We start from the raw sequence: 14,923 nt of genomic DNA on the forward strand, positions 1-14,923 counted from the left end.
TGCCCCTCTTCCGTCCTCTACCCTGTAAGCCAGTGGTTTCTCTTTGCTCTTACAATAAAGAGCGAATCTTCTCCTTGGCCTCCAAGGTCCTTCGCTGCCTGGCCCCTGCTGCCGCTTCAGGTGCATATTTGTTACTTTCTATTTTGCTTTCCGCCTTGTCACAAGGCCTTTTTGTTTAACAGGTTCAGCAACTTCCCTAAGGTGCCTCAGAGAGTCAAATGCCAGCCTCTCAATTTCCAGCACATGCTGGGCTCATGAACTCCTGTTCTGAGGAGCTAACGCTGTTTCCTCCCTCTAGGTGCCTGACTGACAGAAGTTCTTGCCCCCGGGGAGCTGGTGTGGACAGAGGAGGGGTGAGTGTTCTGGAGGCACAGACTTATTATTCTCCTTCTGCTGAGGTTGGACGAAGAGGTCTTCCAGGCCCTCGGGCTCTCGATTTTTGACATATTTGACTGCTGGGGAAGTGTGAGGCTTTGTCTACGCCACCTGTTTCTGGTGGCGCTGAAAACAGGGGCCATGCTGGGGACCCTCCCTGGTTTTGGCTTGTTTTGGGTTAGGGGCTGAAATGCATATTCATCAAGCTCTGTATTCAAAAACAGACTTTGCCTCTATTGCTCATCCATGCCACCGTGGCTGGTGAAGGACGGTGCTGGGCCTGGAAGCTGCCCCGTGGCCCTTGCCTGCCTTTGCTTCGCCACTCCTAGGTCGTAGACTAGATTCAGGAGAGAGTGCTTTCATCCTGGCCCTGCCCGTTGACTACTACATGACCTTCCTTTCTACTGGCCTCAGGGTCACATCAACCAACATTGGTGGATCAGGGGATGGGGGAAAGTAGGGTCAGACTAAATGACTTGTTTTCAAACTTTCCAGCAGGGAACTCTCCTTTTTCCATTGCACCCCAAAGATGTACAAAACAGCTAAAGGGGTTGCAGTGTGGGTTGGAGTTGGCGTGGGGCTGGCCAATTCCTCAGCCCCCAAACAATGCAACTGACCTTTTCTTGGCTTTATGGAAGACACTTTGGAAACCACTGGCCCGGGGCATGTCAAAGCTTCTTCCCAACTTGGAGGTGCTGTGACTCTGGCAGGGCGAGGGAGTAGAGAGGGAACTCAGTCAATGGAGTTACATTGATTGGGAAATTTCGAAGTAACATGCAAATGTCACTGTGATGTTATTAGTAAGGCACAATTGCCAGGGCTGTGATGTTGTCATTCTGGAGTCCTCTGGTTTTTAATTTTGGTTCAATGTGAAGTATCTTTGTACCCCTAGGGAAACTTTCCATTTGTGTGTGTGTGTGTACACATGTGTGTGCACCTGTAGGGAGCGGGAACTATGGGGAATGAAGTGTGGCTGAGCCAGGCTGGGACAGGTAGAATGAATGGTGGGCAGAGCTGGGAGCATGTTGCTCCTGGGGGTGGTGGGGGTAGGGGGTGGCTTTAGCTCGGTTAAAAGGAGCGATTTGGCTCCTTCCTACAGGGGCCCCATGGAGATCTCTGGGCAGGAAGCACCGGGAACAAGGAATCCTCTGTCCACAGCCACAGCACAGCCAAGACAGAGGACGTGGATTAGGAGTTCCCGGGAGGGAGCCTGCTCAGCCTTTCCCTGACATTTGGGCAAATGTGTGGGGAGATGCGGAGCTCAAGGTATGTGCGCATAGGGAAGGTGGGGCTCCGTTAAGGGGAGGTTGAGATCGGCTCATACATTTATTCCACACGTTCCTTAAGCTTCCTGAAGCCTTTCAAGGAGCCAAGCTCAGAAGCAGACAATTCTGTAGGAGTCAGAGCCAAGAAAGATGAGACTCTAGGTATTAACCACCATCAGTTTACTGAAGGAGACAGGAAATGTGAGAGATAATAGACTTTCACAGGCAGCTGGGTGCAGTCGGAGCTAGTTGGCCGTGTGTCTAGAGCCCCACATTCAAGTTCTTGCTCTACAGTAATGGTCTCATGACTTCCCCTTTCTGAACCCTCATTTCTCCTTCTGTAGAATGCAGATGAACACATCAGCCCTAGCTACTTCTCAATGCTTTTCTAAGTGTCAATTAGAATAGAGTTTTTCAAATCTCTTTGGGCAGCAGAAACCCATATTGTAAGCATTTGTAGCAGAACTTGTCTGGTTCTGGGGCAGTTTACCCAGAATTTTGCCCTCCTCGTGGCTTAGTTTCCTGGGTGCTTTTGGAGATACCTCTGCAAATTCCCAGGGCTCTAGGAAGCAGGGTCTAAAGACCACTGGGTCAGGGTATTCTTGAGAACATGCTTTGAAAACTGCCCGCTGCAACCCAGGTGATAGGGGTGGTGCCACATACACAAGAGTAGTTATAATACTGGCTTCTGCTTGGCCCTGCCCATGGACAGCACTGACCTTATCTTAGTTAGGGTCTATACAATTGGGCATGGCTTTTTTCCAGAAACCGTGACAAAAACTTAACTCAAAGTGGCTTTAAACCAAAAAATGACTTTAATGGATCCTGGGGCAGTTCATGGGACTGAAGAATGAAGAGTCAGGTTGACTCTCTCTCTGCATTGCTTGTCTCTCCCTTTTAAGCTGTCCTGTGTCCCAGCTTAGCAATCCAAACAGAAAAGGGAGACTCTTTTTCTTCTAGAATCTGTATGTCAATCCAAGGGAAGGACTCTGAGTGGTTCAATCACTGTTGCTGGGAGGATAGGAATATTCTGAGTGGCCAGGTGTGGGTCAGGTGCCTACCTATGTAGCTAATGTAGGGGCAGAGCTAGCACCAGACACTGGGGGAGTAGAAGGCTGTTGGCAGACCACGAGAACATGCTAGGATATTAGTGGAGCCCTAGTTGTAACAGCTCATAGGCCTGCAGGGGGCTGTAACTCCCCTCTTCAGTTATAGTAATGCAAATGCCAACAATAATAACAATAGCTAATGTGCATTGAATTACTCTCCCTGTACCAGGCATGTTCTATTGTTTTATGTGTATTCTTTCATTTAACTGTCATGACAGTCTTTGGGTAGGTCCTATTATTACTATTATTTCCCCATATTATCGATGAGGAAACTGAGGCCCTGTTAAGTTAAGGCCACACTTTGAGTAAGTAAGGGAGCTGGGTTTCAAGCCCAAGGTGTCTGGCTTCAGAGACCATGCTCTGACTATTGCATCTCCAGCCTCTGTTTGGTAGGCCAAGTGGCCATCTTGCCTTTGCTTGTATGCACGGAGCTCACGACTTACAGAGGCAGCCCAGGCCCAGGTTGCACTGCTCTGCCTGTTGGAAAGGGCTTCCCTATGCAGTGCACATGTCTACCTCCATACAAATCCATCCAGCCAGCATATGGCTGTGTGTTAGGTGTTTCAGGAGATGTCAAGACAAATCATCCATAAACCTGCCTGAACGGTCATCATCACAATAAGTCACATTACTTACATTGTGCCAGGCTCCATGCTGAACTCTTTATGTGCATTATCTCATTTAATTGCAACAACAGTCCAGGTGCTGTGGCTCACACCTGTAATCCCAGCACTTTGGGAGGCTGAGGCAGGTGGATCAATTGAGGTCGGGTGTTTGAGACTAGTCTGACCAACATGGTGAAACCCCGTCTCTACTAAAAATACAAAAATTAGCCAGGCGTGGTGGAGCACGCCTGTAATCCCAGCCACTCAGGAGGCTGAGACAGGAGAATTGCTTGAACTCGGGAGGTGGAGGTTGCAGTGAGTCGCAATCGTATGACTGCATTCCAGCCTGGGTGACAGAATAAGACTGTCTCAAAAATATAATAATAATAATAGTTGCAACAACAACTCCAGAAAGTAGGTTCTGTTATTGTCCCCATTTTCCAGGGGAAACTGAGGCTCAGAGGGAATAAGTGACTAAGAAACTGCAAAGCTGGTATTTGAGTTCAGGTCTGCCTAGCTCCAGAGCCTGTACTACAACCCAGTGCAGTCAGCTGCGTCCCCTAGAGGGGAATACATGTGTGCAGATGTGATTGTGACACAGTCAGCATGCAAATTGCCACTGAGAGGGACAGGAAAAATGCAACTGGAGTTTAGAGGAGAGAGGTCAGGGAAAGGGGGAGAAGGGGACATTTGATCTAAGTTGAGGGGAACTAGGATTTGGACATTCAGTTCAGGGAGGGATCTCCAGGAAGGTTTGGAAGAGAGAAGCAGGGGTAGTGAAGTTTGGGGAAACCAAAGAGCTGAGCTGGGGTGAGGATGAGGGGTGTTGTGGCCAGCTGTGCTTTCAGGCCCCACAGAAGGTGCCTCCTTCTTCCAGACTGTTCTCTTCTGAGACGTGAAGAGGTTTGATCTTCTCCAGGAGAGCTCAACACAGGTGCCCATTTCCTTCCTTTCCTCCTGATGTGAGGTGGGCAGGCCCTATCTGGAGGGTAGACAAGGCACCTGGGCACCAACAGCTGTCAGTGCTTCATTCCCTTCTTCCTGGTGGTGAATGGCAGGAAAAATGGTCCATTCCCCAGGGATCAGCACTTTCTCCAGACAGCACAGTGCTCCAGGCACCAGAATGGCTGGACTAGCCATTCAGGAGGGTTCTCCATGTCCTCCCTGGACAGCAGGCTGAAGCATATGCCTGTCACCCATGCAGGGGCTCCTTTCTCCTGTGCCCTCCCTTAGCTAATCTCATCCATTTGTCAGAAGGTGGATAATGCCCCCAGAGGCCTGGGCTCTGTCCCTAAAGTGCCTTTGGATTTTTCTCCAAACAACACAGGTGGGAAATTGGGGGAAGAGTATGATATAGTGCTAGGAGCTCTCTCAGTTTCAAAGGATAGAAGAATAGCAGTTATTTTTCTTGAGCTGGACTCACAGTGAGTCAGGGGTTTTATTACCCCATTTTGCAGATGAGGAAGTTGAGGTTCAGAGGAGGAAAATGATGACAAATGCAGTTGTCACATGAAATATGAATGGCTGTGCCATTGTCTGCTGAAGGAGGGACATAAGTGTGGAGACTCAACATGGAAAACTGCCCCTTCCCTCTCCTGCTCTTGCCTACCAATTCCTCCTCCTGTGGCAGTGGCTCTGAAATGCTGACTCTGGCTACCCTAGCTGCTCTCCATCCTCTCTTCTACATGGTAGCAGATCATTCCTCCTGGATTGCTGCCTTCCTGAGAGCTGGAGGGGTGTTTCTGGGGGACCCAGGCCTCAGGAATGTTGCCCACGTAAGGTCCAGACATCCAGTATTTCTTCTGTGACTCTTACAGTCTCTGGAGTCCCTGGATTTCTCCAATCCTTCTTGAAGGAATTCCAGCATTTCTGTAAGGGGAAAAGAGGCAGAGGACAGAAGAATTCTTAATTCTTCTGTCCTTAGGATCCTTCAACCCCATGGCCCTTATCACCTGGCTCACACTAGAACTAGAATCAAAGTCTTTCATATTCTTTTCTACAAAGGGCTTTTCAATTTATCATCTCATCTGATTTTCCTTGTAATCCTGAGAGATAAGGCAGGAAGGGTATAATTATCCCCATTTTGTGGGTGGGTTAACTGAGGCTCAGAGAAGGTAAGTAACTTCTCCAAGGTTACACAGATGATAGTGGCAGAGCAGGGCTAGAAGATAGAAGCCAGTGTCCAGGAATCCTGACCTTACTTCTCAGTGCCCAGTGCTGACAGCTACTGGGACAGCCTCTGGCTGGCCTCTTAGTCCCTCTCTACATCCAGGACTCCCTCTCTGGTTCAGCCCAGTGTGGGGGAGGAGTCATGTCCCCAGTTCAGACCTTCCAGGCTTCCTAAGGCCTCCAGAGTAAAGCCTCACTCACCACTTCTGTATTTGAGAGTTCCCCAAATCCAGTCCCAATCCACTGCTCTTGCCAATCTCAGCTAACATAACAGGCTAGTCTTTTCCTTCTGACAAAGTAGACAAGATTAGCCATTTGTTAGGGGGGCATCCCTCTGTGGGATGTTGGATGAATGGGTTTCAGCCTGCTTGCTGCTGAGGGAGTAGACAGGGAAACTGAGGCAAGGGTCAGCACAATCGCTGCATTCAGGACAGCTTAGAGAGGCAAGGCTAAGAAAAGGCTTGGACTGGACTAATACGATGGGCCGTTCCCCAGGAAAATCTACTGCTTTGTTTCATTAAATAAAACACAGATGGTGCGTGCCTATAATCCCAGCTACTTGGGAGGCTGAGGCAGGAGAATTGCTTGAACTGGGACCTGGGAGGTGGAGGTTGCAGTGAGCCAAGATCGAGCCACTGCACTCCAGCCTGGACTACAAGAACAAGACTCCATCTCAAAAAAAAAAAAAAAAAAAAGAAACACAGAGTGTACTGAGTGCCTATCTTTTGCTCTACTTCTATCCCAGAGAATATCTTCCAAGGGGCACCTTAAGCTTTGTCAGAAAAGTAGCACCTGGGCCAAACCAGAACCAGAGACCCAGGTTCCTAAGGAGCATTGGAGTTTACAGCTCAGCACTTGCCAGAACAACTGGGATTCTGGAATTAGTGCTGATGATTGCACAACTCCATATGTAAATATACTCAAGAGGAGTGAATTGTATGCTGTAAAGTGGTACATTTTATGGCGTATGAATTATATCTCAATTTTTTAAAAAAAGAATACCTGGGATTATATTAGAGCATGCCCTGCACATGTAGGTGCTTAATAGATGCTTAATAGATATTTGTTGAATGAATGCATTAATGAATGTAAATTTATTTATTTATTTTACTTAAAAATTTTGTTTTGATATAAGAACATCTTATAAAGCACATTTGTTTGATCCTCACAGCAGCTGTAAGGAGGACTTAGGGCAAGAATAATGATCCCCATTTAACAGATAAAGAAACAGAGGCCTGGAAAGATGAAATGACTTACCTAGGGCAATTGAATTAGAGTTTTAGAGAGTTGAAATAAGTTTTTATACTATCTTCTCCAGCCCTTGATTCATTAAGCAAACCTTAACCAAGCACTTCTCCTATAACTGAGCTATCCCTGAGATGCTGAGATACTGATATCAATGTGACAAGACCTCTCTCATTCCCCAGTAGTTGAGAGGGAGACTGGGATGAAGAACCAAGCACTGACATGACTAATCACACATGACTATGGTGTGATTAGTACTGAAGGGAGGTGGGCTCAGGGGCTGCAATGCCCAAAGGGGCTCTGGCCAGCCCTGGGGAGAGCAGGGTGACTGCCCTGGAGGCTGACAGCTGACTGGACCAGGAAGGATCAGAAAGATGGCCAAAAGAAAGGGCAAGGTGTGGCTGGGTGTGGTGGCTCACGCCTGTAATCCCAGCACTTTGGGAGGCTGAGGTGGGCAGATCGCTGGAGGTCAGTAGTTTGAGAACAGCCTGGCCAACATGTGAAACCCCATCTCCACTAAAAATACAAAAATTAGCCAGGTATGGTGGTGCACGCCTGTAATCCCAGCTACTCAGGAGGCTGAAGCAGGAGAATCGCTTGAACCTGGTAGGGTTGCAGAGAGTCGAGGTTGAGCCACTGCACCCCAGCCTGGGTGACAGAGCAAGACTCCATCTCGAAAGAAAGCAAGAAAGCAGGAAGGAAGGGAAGGGAAGCAGAGGGGAGAGGAGGGGAGGGGAGGGGAGAGGAGGGGAGGGGAGGGGAGAGGAGGGGAAAGGAGGGGAGAGGAGGGGAAAGGAGGGGAAGGGAAGGAAAGGGACAAGGTGGGCAGGGTAGGGTATCTTCATGTCAGTCCAGGGTGCCCTTGAATCCTGTGATGAGATTAGGGCTGGCTTTGATTCAGAAGAGCAGGAGGAGTCACTGATGAATTTTAAGCAGGCGAGGAACAATGCTAGATTGCCCACTGCCCTCCATCCAGGGCAAGCCCATTTCAGCCCTTTCTTCAATACCACTCTCCCTGCCCGCCCTCCTCCTCTGTACCCTCTGCGCTGGTCACACGGTGAGCCTGATAGAGGTGAACTTGAGCCCAGGGGTCCTCTCTCCCAGACCAAGCTAGTCCTTGCTTCATCACTCCAAGTAGCCCTCCTCAGTCTGAGTCCACCCCTGACATTGCTGTTCTGGCCTTCAGCTGATCACAGCTAGAAACTGTCGGTAACATTAGCACTAAGCGCTAATAACCATTAAAACAGATGACCATTTACCAAGCCCCTACCCTAAGCCAGGCGTGATTATAAGTGATTCATTTCTGTATCACTTAAAGTCATTTAATCCTCATCCTAAGAAATGGGTTATAGTATAATCCTTAGTTGGCAGATCAGGAAACTGAGGCACGGAAAGGTGTCATAATTTGCCTAAGTGTTGGTGAAGCTGGGATTCAAAACCAGAGGCTGTGCTGAGTCTTATCCGCTGGACTGTAGAGCACACAGGAGGAAAAGGGCAGTCAGTCCAGCTGAAGACTGAGTGAGCAAAGAGGGACTGGTCCGGTGAACTTGGCAAACCACAGAAGCACACACAGCCTTGAAGTCCATACATTCCATGTGACGGGCAATCTGCCTTTTGCCTTTGAATCTAGGATTTCTGAAGCTCTAGGCCAACCGTGTCCCTGTCTGTTTGATGTAGCCTGGCTGGAGCCTGAGCCCTGGACAACCAGATTCATATTTTCTCTCTCATCTGTTTCTCTTTCTCCTACCGACCACCCCAGTGCTTGGGCCTAGAAATGGATTCTGCCTCCAGCTGCTCCTCCACTGGGTCCTGATTTAGTCCGCAAATTTTTATTAAAAACTCCAATTTTATTGGAGTTTCTACCATACTCCAAACACTGTCCTATGTACTGGGATACAGAGGCACACATGGCAGGTAAACACATGCTATGGTCTGGATGTTAGTGTCCCCTTATAATTTATTTGTTGAGATCCTAACCGCCAAGATAATGGTTTTAGGAGGTGGGGCCTTTGGGAGGTGATGAGGTCATGAGGGCTCCACCTTCACGAATGGGATTAATGTCCCTATAAAAGATCCCAGAGCCTTTGGTAGTTCATGAGCATGATGATTGGGTGTTCACGCATGGGTGTGAGATGTGCCGCCTTCAAACCTTGTTACAATGTACAATGTGAACGCATTACCTGTCTGACATGAAAAAAAAAAAAAAAAGAGAGCGATCTCAGAGAGCTAGATTTCCTTTCTACCATATGATGACTAGAAGGAGCCATCTCTGAACCAGAAAGCAGCCCTCAGTAGACACGGAATCTGCTGGCACCCTGATCTTTGACTTCTCACAAAAATGTGAGAAACACATTTTTGTTGTTTATGAGCCACCCAGTTGATGGTGTTTGGTTATAGCAGCCCGAAAGCAGAACTTCATATCGTTCTCTGGCATTTCCCAAGGGGTAGTGACAAAGATGTCTCTTGGTTCCTCCATGGGATGCATGATTTTGAATTTGGAAAAATACCTCTGTTGCGGGAGGTAGCATGTGCTGGGAGCCCATGTGCTGGGGGTCAGGCTTGGGCTGTGATCCTTCTTCTTCTGTGGCCATGCTGGGTGACCTTAGGCTGGTTCTTGCCTCTCTCTGGTCCTCTTCCTCCCCATCTACCAAAAGGGGAGATGAGAACAGTCCCTGGCATTTGTGGGGCATTTCCTTGGCCTATGTGTCATGTGCTCACAGGAGCCCAGGCTGATTCCAAGGTCCCTTCCTTTCTAACGTTTGGTTCCTGGGTCTCACAGGCCCTGGAAGTGACCACTGGGCTGGGTAGCTCATCAGCTTCCCCACACTGAAGCCCGAGGGGTCTCCTGCTGGCTTCTCAGAGCTGACGGAACAGGTTCCAGCAAGGCAGACCCTGACACAGAAGCCAGACCTGTCCAGCAGGGACCCCATACACTGGTGGGTGTAACCTCTTATTATTTCCTCTGGGCAGGAAGTGGGGAAGGCTGGAATGGAGGTGGAGTGAGAGCAGACCTTCAAGGCCCCTGAAACTATGCACTTAACCTAGTCCTGCCTTGTGAAGGGTGGTGAAACCAAAGCCCGGGAAGGGCAGCTTTCCCCAAGACTTTGCCAGGTGTCACCAAACTATGCTGGAACCCAGATCTACTGATCCCTGCCTGCACAAGTGTGTCGTGTGCTCAGCTGTTCCTGGGCCTTGCTCACGGAGTAGGGGAGGGCAAAGGATAGAGCGTGTGTGCACCTGGCCAGGTGGAGAGTGGCCACATTTTATCCCGATGCTATGGTTGTGGGGGGAGAAGTGTCTCCATGTCATTTGTCATGTTTCCCTGCCTCCTGTCATGTTTCTCAGATAAGTTCCTGGGTCTCTTGCCCAACTGACGCAAACAGCCTATAGGTTGAGTGTCCAGAGGAGGGGGCGATGCAGAGGGCCGGCCTTTGTGCCAAATGGGGACAGGAGGCCTGGTGAGTCCTGCTGTACACCATTCCTGGTGGTGGAGCCGCTCAGCTGTGAGCGCCCATCCTTTCTCTGGGCAGTGGCCATGTGACCTAGGCTAGCAGGCCCTGGAAGAGCCTTTCTGTGTCCTTCCTGGTTCTTGGTGTCTACCGCCTCACCCACACCCCTGAAGCTCTGGGCTTTGCTACTCAGCTCTGGCACAGAGACTGGTTTGGCAGGTTTGGCCACACCCATGAGCAGTGCGACGGCTGGGAGCTGGGGTGGGGCAGGCCTGAGGAGGCAGTGCTGCCCTGTCCTTACCCCCATACCCCCAAATCCCAGCCTCACTTCTGCCGCCTTTTCTACCTTTCTCAAGGGAGGCTTCCTGGGAAACTGGAAGGCAGAAGCCACGCAGACTTCTAGTCCTGGTTCCACTGCTTACTCGGTATGTGGCCCTTGGCCAGCCCCTTTCCCTTCTTGGACCTCAGTTTCAGCACCTGTACAGTGGGGCTTTGGGCTCAGTGATCCTCAGACAGCCACGCTGTATGATTCTAGTTGGGGTTCTACCATTTTCTCTCCATCCCTGAACAAACGATAGCGCACTGACTGCCACAGGTTCCAGCTGGGTAAAATGAGTGCCTCGACCCTTGCTCGCTTCCTGGAGATGTCGATAGGATCAGCCAACATCCTAGCAAGCATCCAGTCTCCATGGGAAAGTTTTCTTTCTATAGTCTGGCCTGCCCTTATCTGGTTCACGCAGAAGGAGAGAGGATACCTAGAGATGGGGCTTTCTCTAGGCCCCCTCCCATGCTCCACTTACCCTGAGACCATAATTGACTGAGAACCAGGCTTTCTGAACATCTCCGTGATCGGGGGGGAGGGGCAGAGGTAGAGAACAAGAATACAGAGGAAAGGCCCTCGCACTTGCTGCCTCCCGTTCCTCGTTCCTCCCGACCTTCAGACCAGCCCAGGGTCTAGTTTGGGGGAAGAGGGGAAGGCAGAAGAATTCCACCACTGCTACAGGCCCCCTCTGTGACACTGGGAAAATTGTGTACTCTCGCTGCACCTCAGTTTCCCGATCTAACGAGGAAGACACATGTCTTCCAGATCACATCTCCTCAGAAAATTTAAGTTCTGGTTTTTTTGTTTGTTTGTTTGTTTTTGAGACAGAATCTTGCTCTGTTGCCTAGGCTAGAGTGCAGTGGCGCAATCTTGGCTCGCTGCAACCTCCGCCTCCTGGGTTCAAGTGATTCTCCTGCCTCAGCTTCCCAAGTAGCTGGTATTACAGGCATCCACCATCATACCTGGCTAATTTTTGTAGAGACAGGGTTTTGCCATATTGGCCAGGCTGGTCTCAAACACCTGACCTCAGGTGATCCACCCACCTTGGCTTCCCAAAGTGCTTGGATTATAGGAGTGAGCCACTGCGCTTGGGCAGAAAATTTAAGTTCTGACAATGTATAGGTCAGAAGAAGGAATGGGAGTTAGATGAAGAGGACATTCCCAGCCTGAGATGGGGGCTAGAGAGAGAAGAAAAAGGGAATTAACATTCAGTGAGCACCTATGTGCCAGTGCTATGCCAATTACTTTGCATACAATACATACACCATCTATATTCCCAAGTCTCCTTTCCAAGTGGCAGCCAGGGTGAACTTTGTAAAACACAAATTTGGCTGGGTGCAGTGGCCCACACCTGTAATCCCAGCACTTTGGGAGTCTGAGGCGGGCGGATCACGAAGTCAGGAGATGGAGACCATCCTGGCTAACATGGTGAAACCCCGTCTCTACTAAAAATACAAAAAAAAAAGAAATTAGCCGGGTGTGGTGGCGGGCGCCTGTAGTCCCAGCTACTCGGGAGGCTGAGGCAGGAGAATGGTGTGAACCCGGGATGCAGAGCTTGCATCTCTGCGGGATGCAGAGATCGCGCCACTGCACTCCAGCCTGGGCGACAGAGTGAGACTCCGTCTCAAAAAAACAAAACAAAACAAAACAAAAAACCCAAAAAACACAAATCTGACTATGTCACTCAGTGACTTTCCTCTGCCCTTAGAATAAAATCTAAATTCCTTACCATGGCGTTCAGAGCCCTGAGTGAGCCGGTCCCTGCCTCCCCCTTCCAGCCATCTATCTCTATTGGTCTCCATAGGTCATTGGAAATTATTCTATTGGTCATTTCCATCAGCCACAGGAGTCTTCTCTGTTCATTTAGCAAATTTATTCCAGTCTCAAGACCTTTACACATGCTTAGGTTCCCTCTGCTTAGAATTCTTTTCCTGGCTCTTTGCCGCCTTGGCTCCTTCTTATCCTTTACGTCGCAGTTTAATTTAGTCCTCCCACCCCCTGCACTGCTTTTTTCACCACCTCTTGATTCCTTCATAATGCTTATCACAATTTGTAGCTATTTGTCTTTTTCTTTTAATGTCATGTTCACTCTTGATTCCATGTGGCATGGCGCACAGTAGGTATTCAATAAGTATCTATTGGATGAATGAATGAATGAATTGTAAGGAAATGAGAGAGTGCTGGTTGAGTGCCTGGCATAGGGTATGGCTCTTAGGAGGTGCTCAATAAATCGCAGCTTTTAGTGAGAACTGACATGGCAGAGAAAATAAATACCCACTGATAGATTGCATACATGGTGGGTAGGGGAGGCAGCGGGTAATTAAGATTGGAAAGTGATGCACTGGTGCCAGATCTTGGGGGTCCCTGATGCTCAGCCAAAGAGTTTAGACTTCCTGAAAGACAGTAGCTGGAAGTCATTGCTGGGCCATTAATGTAACTATAAAGCCCTACTTCTAAGATGTGGGCTCAGCCACTTTGCATACTCAAGGGGCTGTGCTGTATGGTAGTGGGGTTGCAGGGTTGGGGACAAACCCAGAGAGAGACAGGCTGGGAACCTTTCTGGTGTCATTCTCTGAGACAGGCTATTCCCACAGGCCCAGAAGGAGGGGACACAGTTAGGAGCATCCTGTGTTTTCTGATTCCACATGGCCATTACATTGTTTCTGGGGAGTGGAGGATAGGGGTGACCTAAGAGTCAGATGCTTGGATTTCTATTTGAGCCCCTCCCCTTATCAACCGTGTGACTTCTGCTAGGCTCATTTGCATTTCTGATTCTGTTTCTTCATCTGTAAACAGGCTGCTGTTCGTACCTGCCTCATGGTTTTCTTGGGGAGGATCAATGAGGTAGAACCTGCAAAGGGCTTAGCAGAGAGCCTAGCACCTACTAAGCGCTCAGTAAAGGTGAGCTATTATCTTCCATTCAACAGTGGGGGATTCAGAAAGGTAGATTGAACCACAAATGCACAGAGGCATGAAACACTTTGGAGTGGCAGGAGTTTCCTGTGTGTGTTGGGGACGGCAAGGAGGCAAGTGGAGCGGCAGGTGGGTCCAGCTCCTGCAGCCCGTGTATATTGGCCAGGAGCTGGCACTTTATCTGGAGAGCGATGAAGACACTGCAGGGTATCAGGTTGGGAATGATGTGATCTGATTTCTGGCAGTGGGAGGATGAATTGGAAGGGTAAGGCTGGAGACCAGGAGACGGATGGTAGGCTGTTGGTGTGGCCTGGTGAGAAGTGATGGGCTTCATCTCAGGCTCATGGAAGTGTAGAAGAGGGAACAGATCACAGAGTGAGTAGAGACAGAGAACGGACAGTGTGGGGCTGATGGGTCTTGGGGAAGGGAGGGGGAAGAAAGGAACTTGTCCTGGATGGCTGCAGACTTTCTCGATGGGGGGCTGACGAGATTATAAAACCGAAAGTATGGACAGTGCATGTGGGTTTTGATGCCTGTAGTTTGACTTTTCTGGGAATTCAGTAGCTCCCTGAGAAACCTCTCTTTTATCTGACTCTCTGTGTAGAAAATCTTTCTAAAATCTCTGAATGATGACTCCTCCATTAGGGATGAGGAAGGCCTCCTGTGGGGACACCGTGCATACCTCCTAAGGAGGGGTGGCAGCTTGGCCTCCTTTGGTGGTAACAAAGCTGGGGATTTTATTTGGAAGCTGTATTTCAGAGTCTATCAGTTTTCTTGTGATTTTCTTCAAAGCATGTACAAAAAGGCAGTTCCAGTTAGTGGAATTTTTTTTTTTTTTTTTGAGACAGAGTTTCACTCTTGTTGCCCAGGCTGGAGTGCAATGGCGTGATCTCGGCTCACTGCAACCTCTGCCTCCCAGGTTCAAGCGATTCTCCTAACTCAGCCTCCCGAATAGCTGGGATTACAGGCATGTGCCACCACGCCCAGCTAATTTTGTATTTTTAGTAGAGACTGGGTTTCTCCATGTTGGTCAGGCTGGTCTCAAACTCCCGACCTCAGATGATCCGCCCGCCTCGGCCTCCCAAACTGCTGGGATTACAGGCGTGAGCCACCGTGCCTGGCCAGTGGAATGTTTTGCGTATTTATTCCACGGCTCTGGACCAAGACTAGGCAACTTTTCAAGAGTGTTGAAAGGTAAGCTCCTGCGTGCTCCCTCTCTCTGTTATTTTCTTGATTGGTGTGGACTGGAAGCTCACATTCCAGAGAAACTTAGGTCTTAGATTACCCGTCTAATTTTCCTTATGGATGGGAACAAGAGAAGGTGCATGAAAGTTGCTCATGATTGTGAATAATGCCACAGCTGGGCTTGGCCCAGGCACCTCACTGGCAGCTACAGGCTTTCCCATGGCATGCAGCTGGCACTGCCTCTGGAGAGGAGGATAGGGGTGATGAACTGATGAACATCAGCACA

General features: G+C 49.3%; 1 pseudogene; it reads left to right on the top strand.

Moving 5' to 3' along the window:
• Positions 1-8,847: 8,847 nt before the first annotated feature.
• On the top strand, positions 8,848-8,958 carry LOC112438035 (small nucleolar RNA U13; annotated as a pseudogene).
• The last annotated feature ends 5,965 nt before the right edge of the window (positions 8,959-14,923 follow it).

This window comes from Pan paniscus, chromosome 21, assembly GCF_029289425.2.
Source record: "Pan paniscus chromosome 21, NHGRI_mPanPan1-v2.0_pri, whole genome shotgun sequence".
NCBI classification, from domain to species: Eukaryota; Metazoa; Chordata; class Mammalia; order Primates; family Hominidae; genus Pan; species Pan paniscus.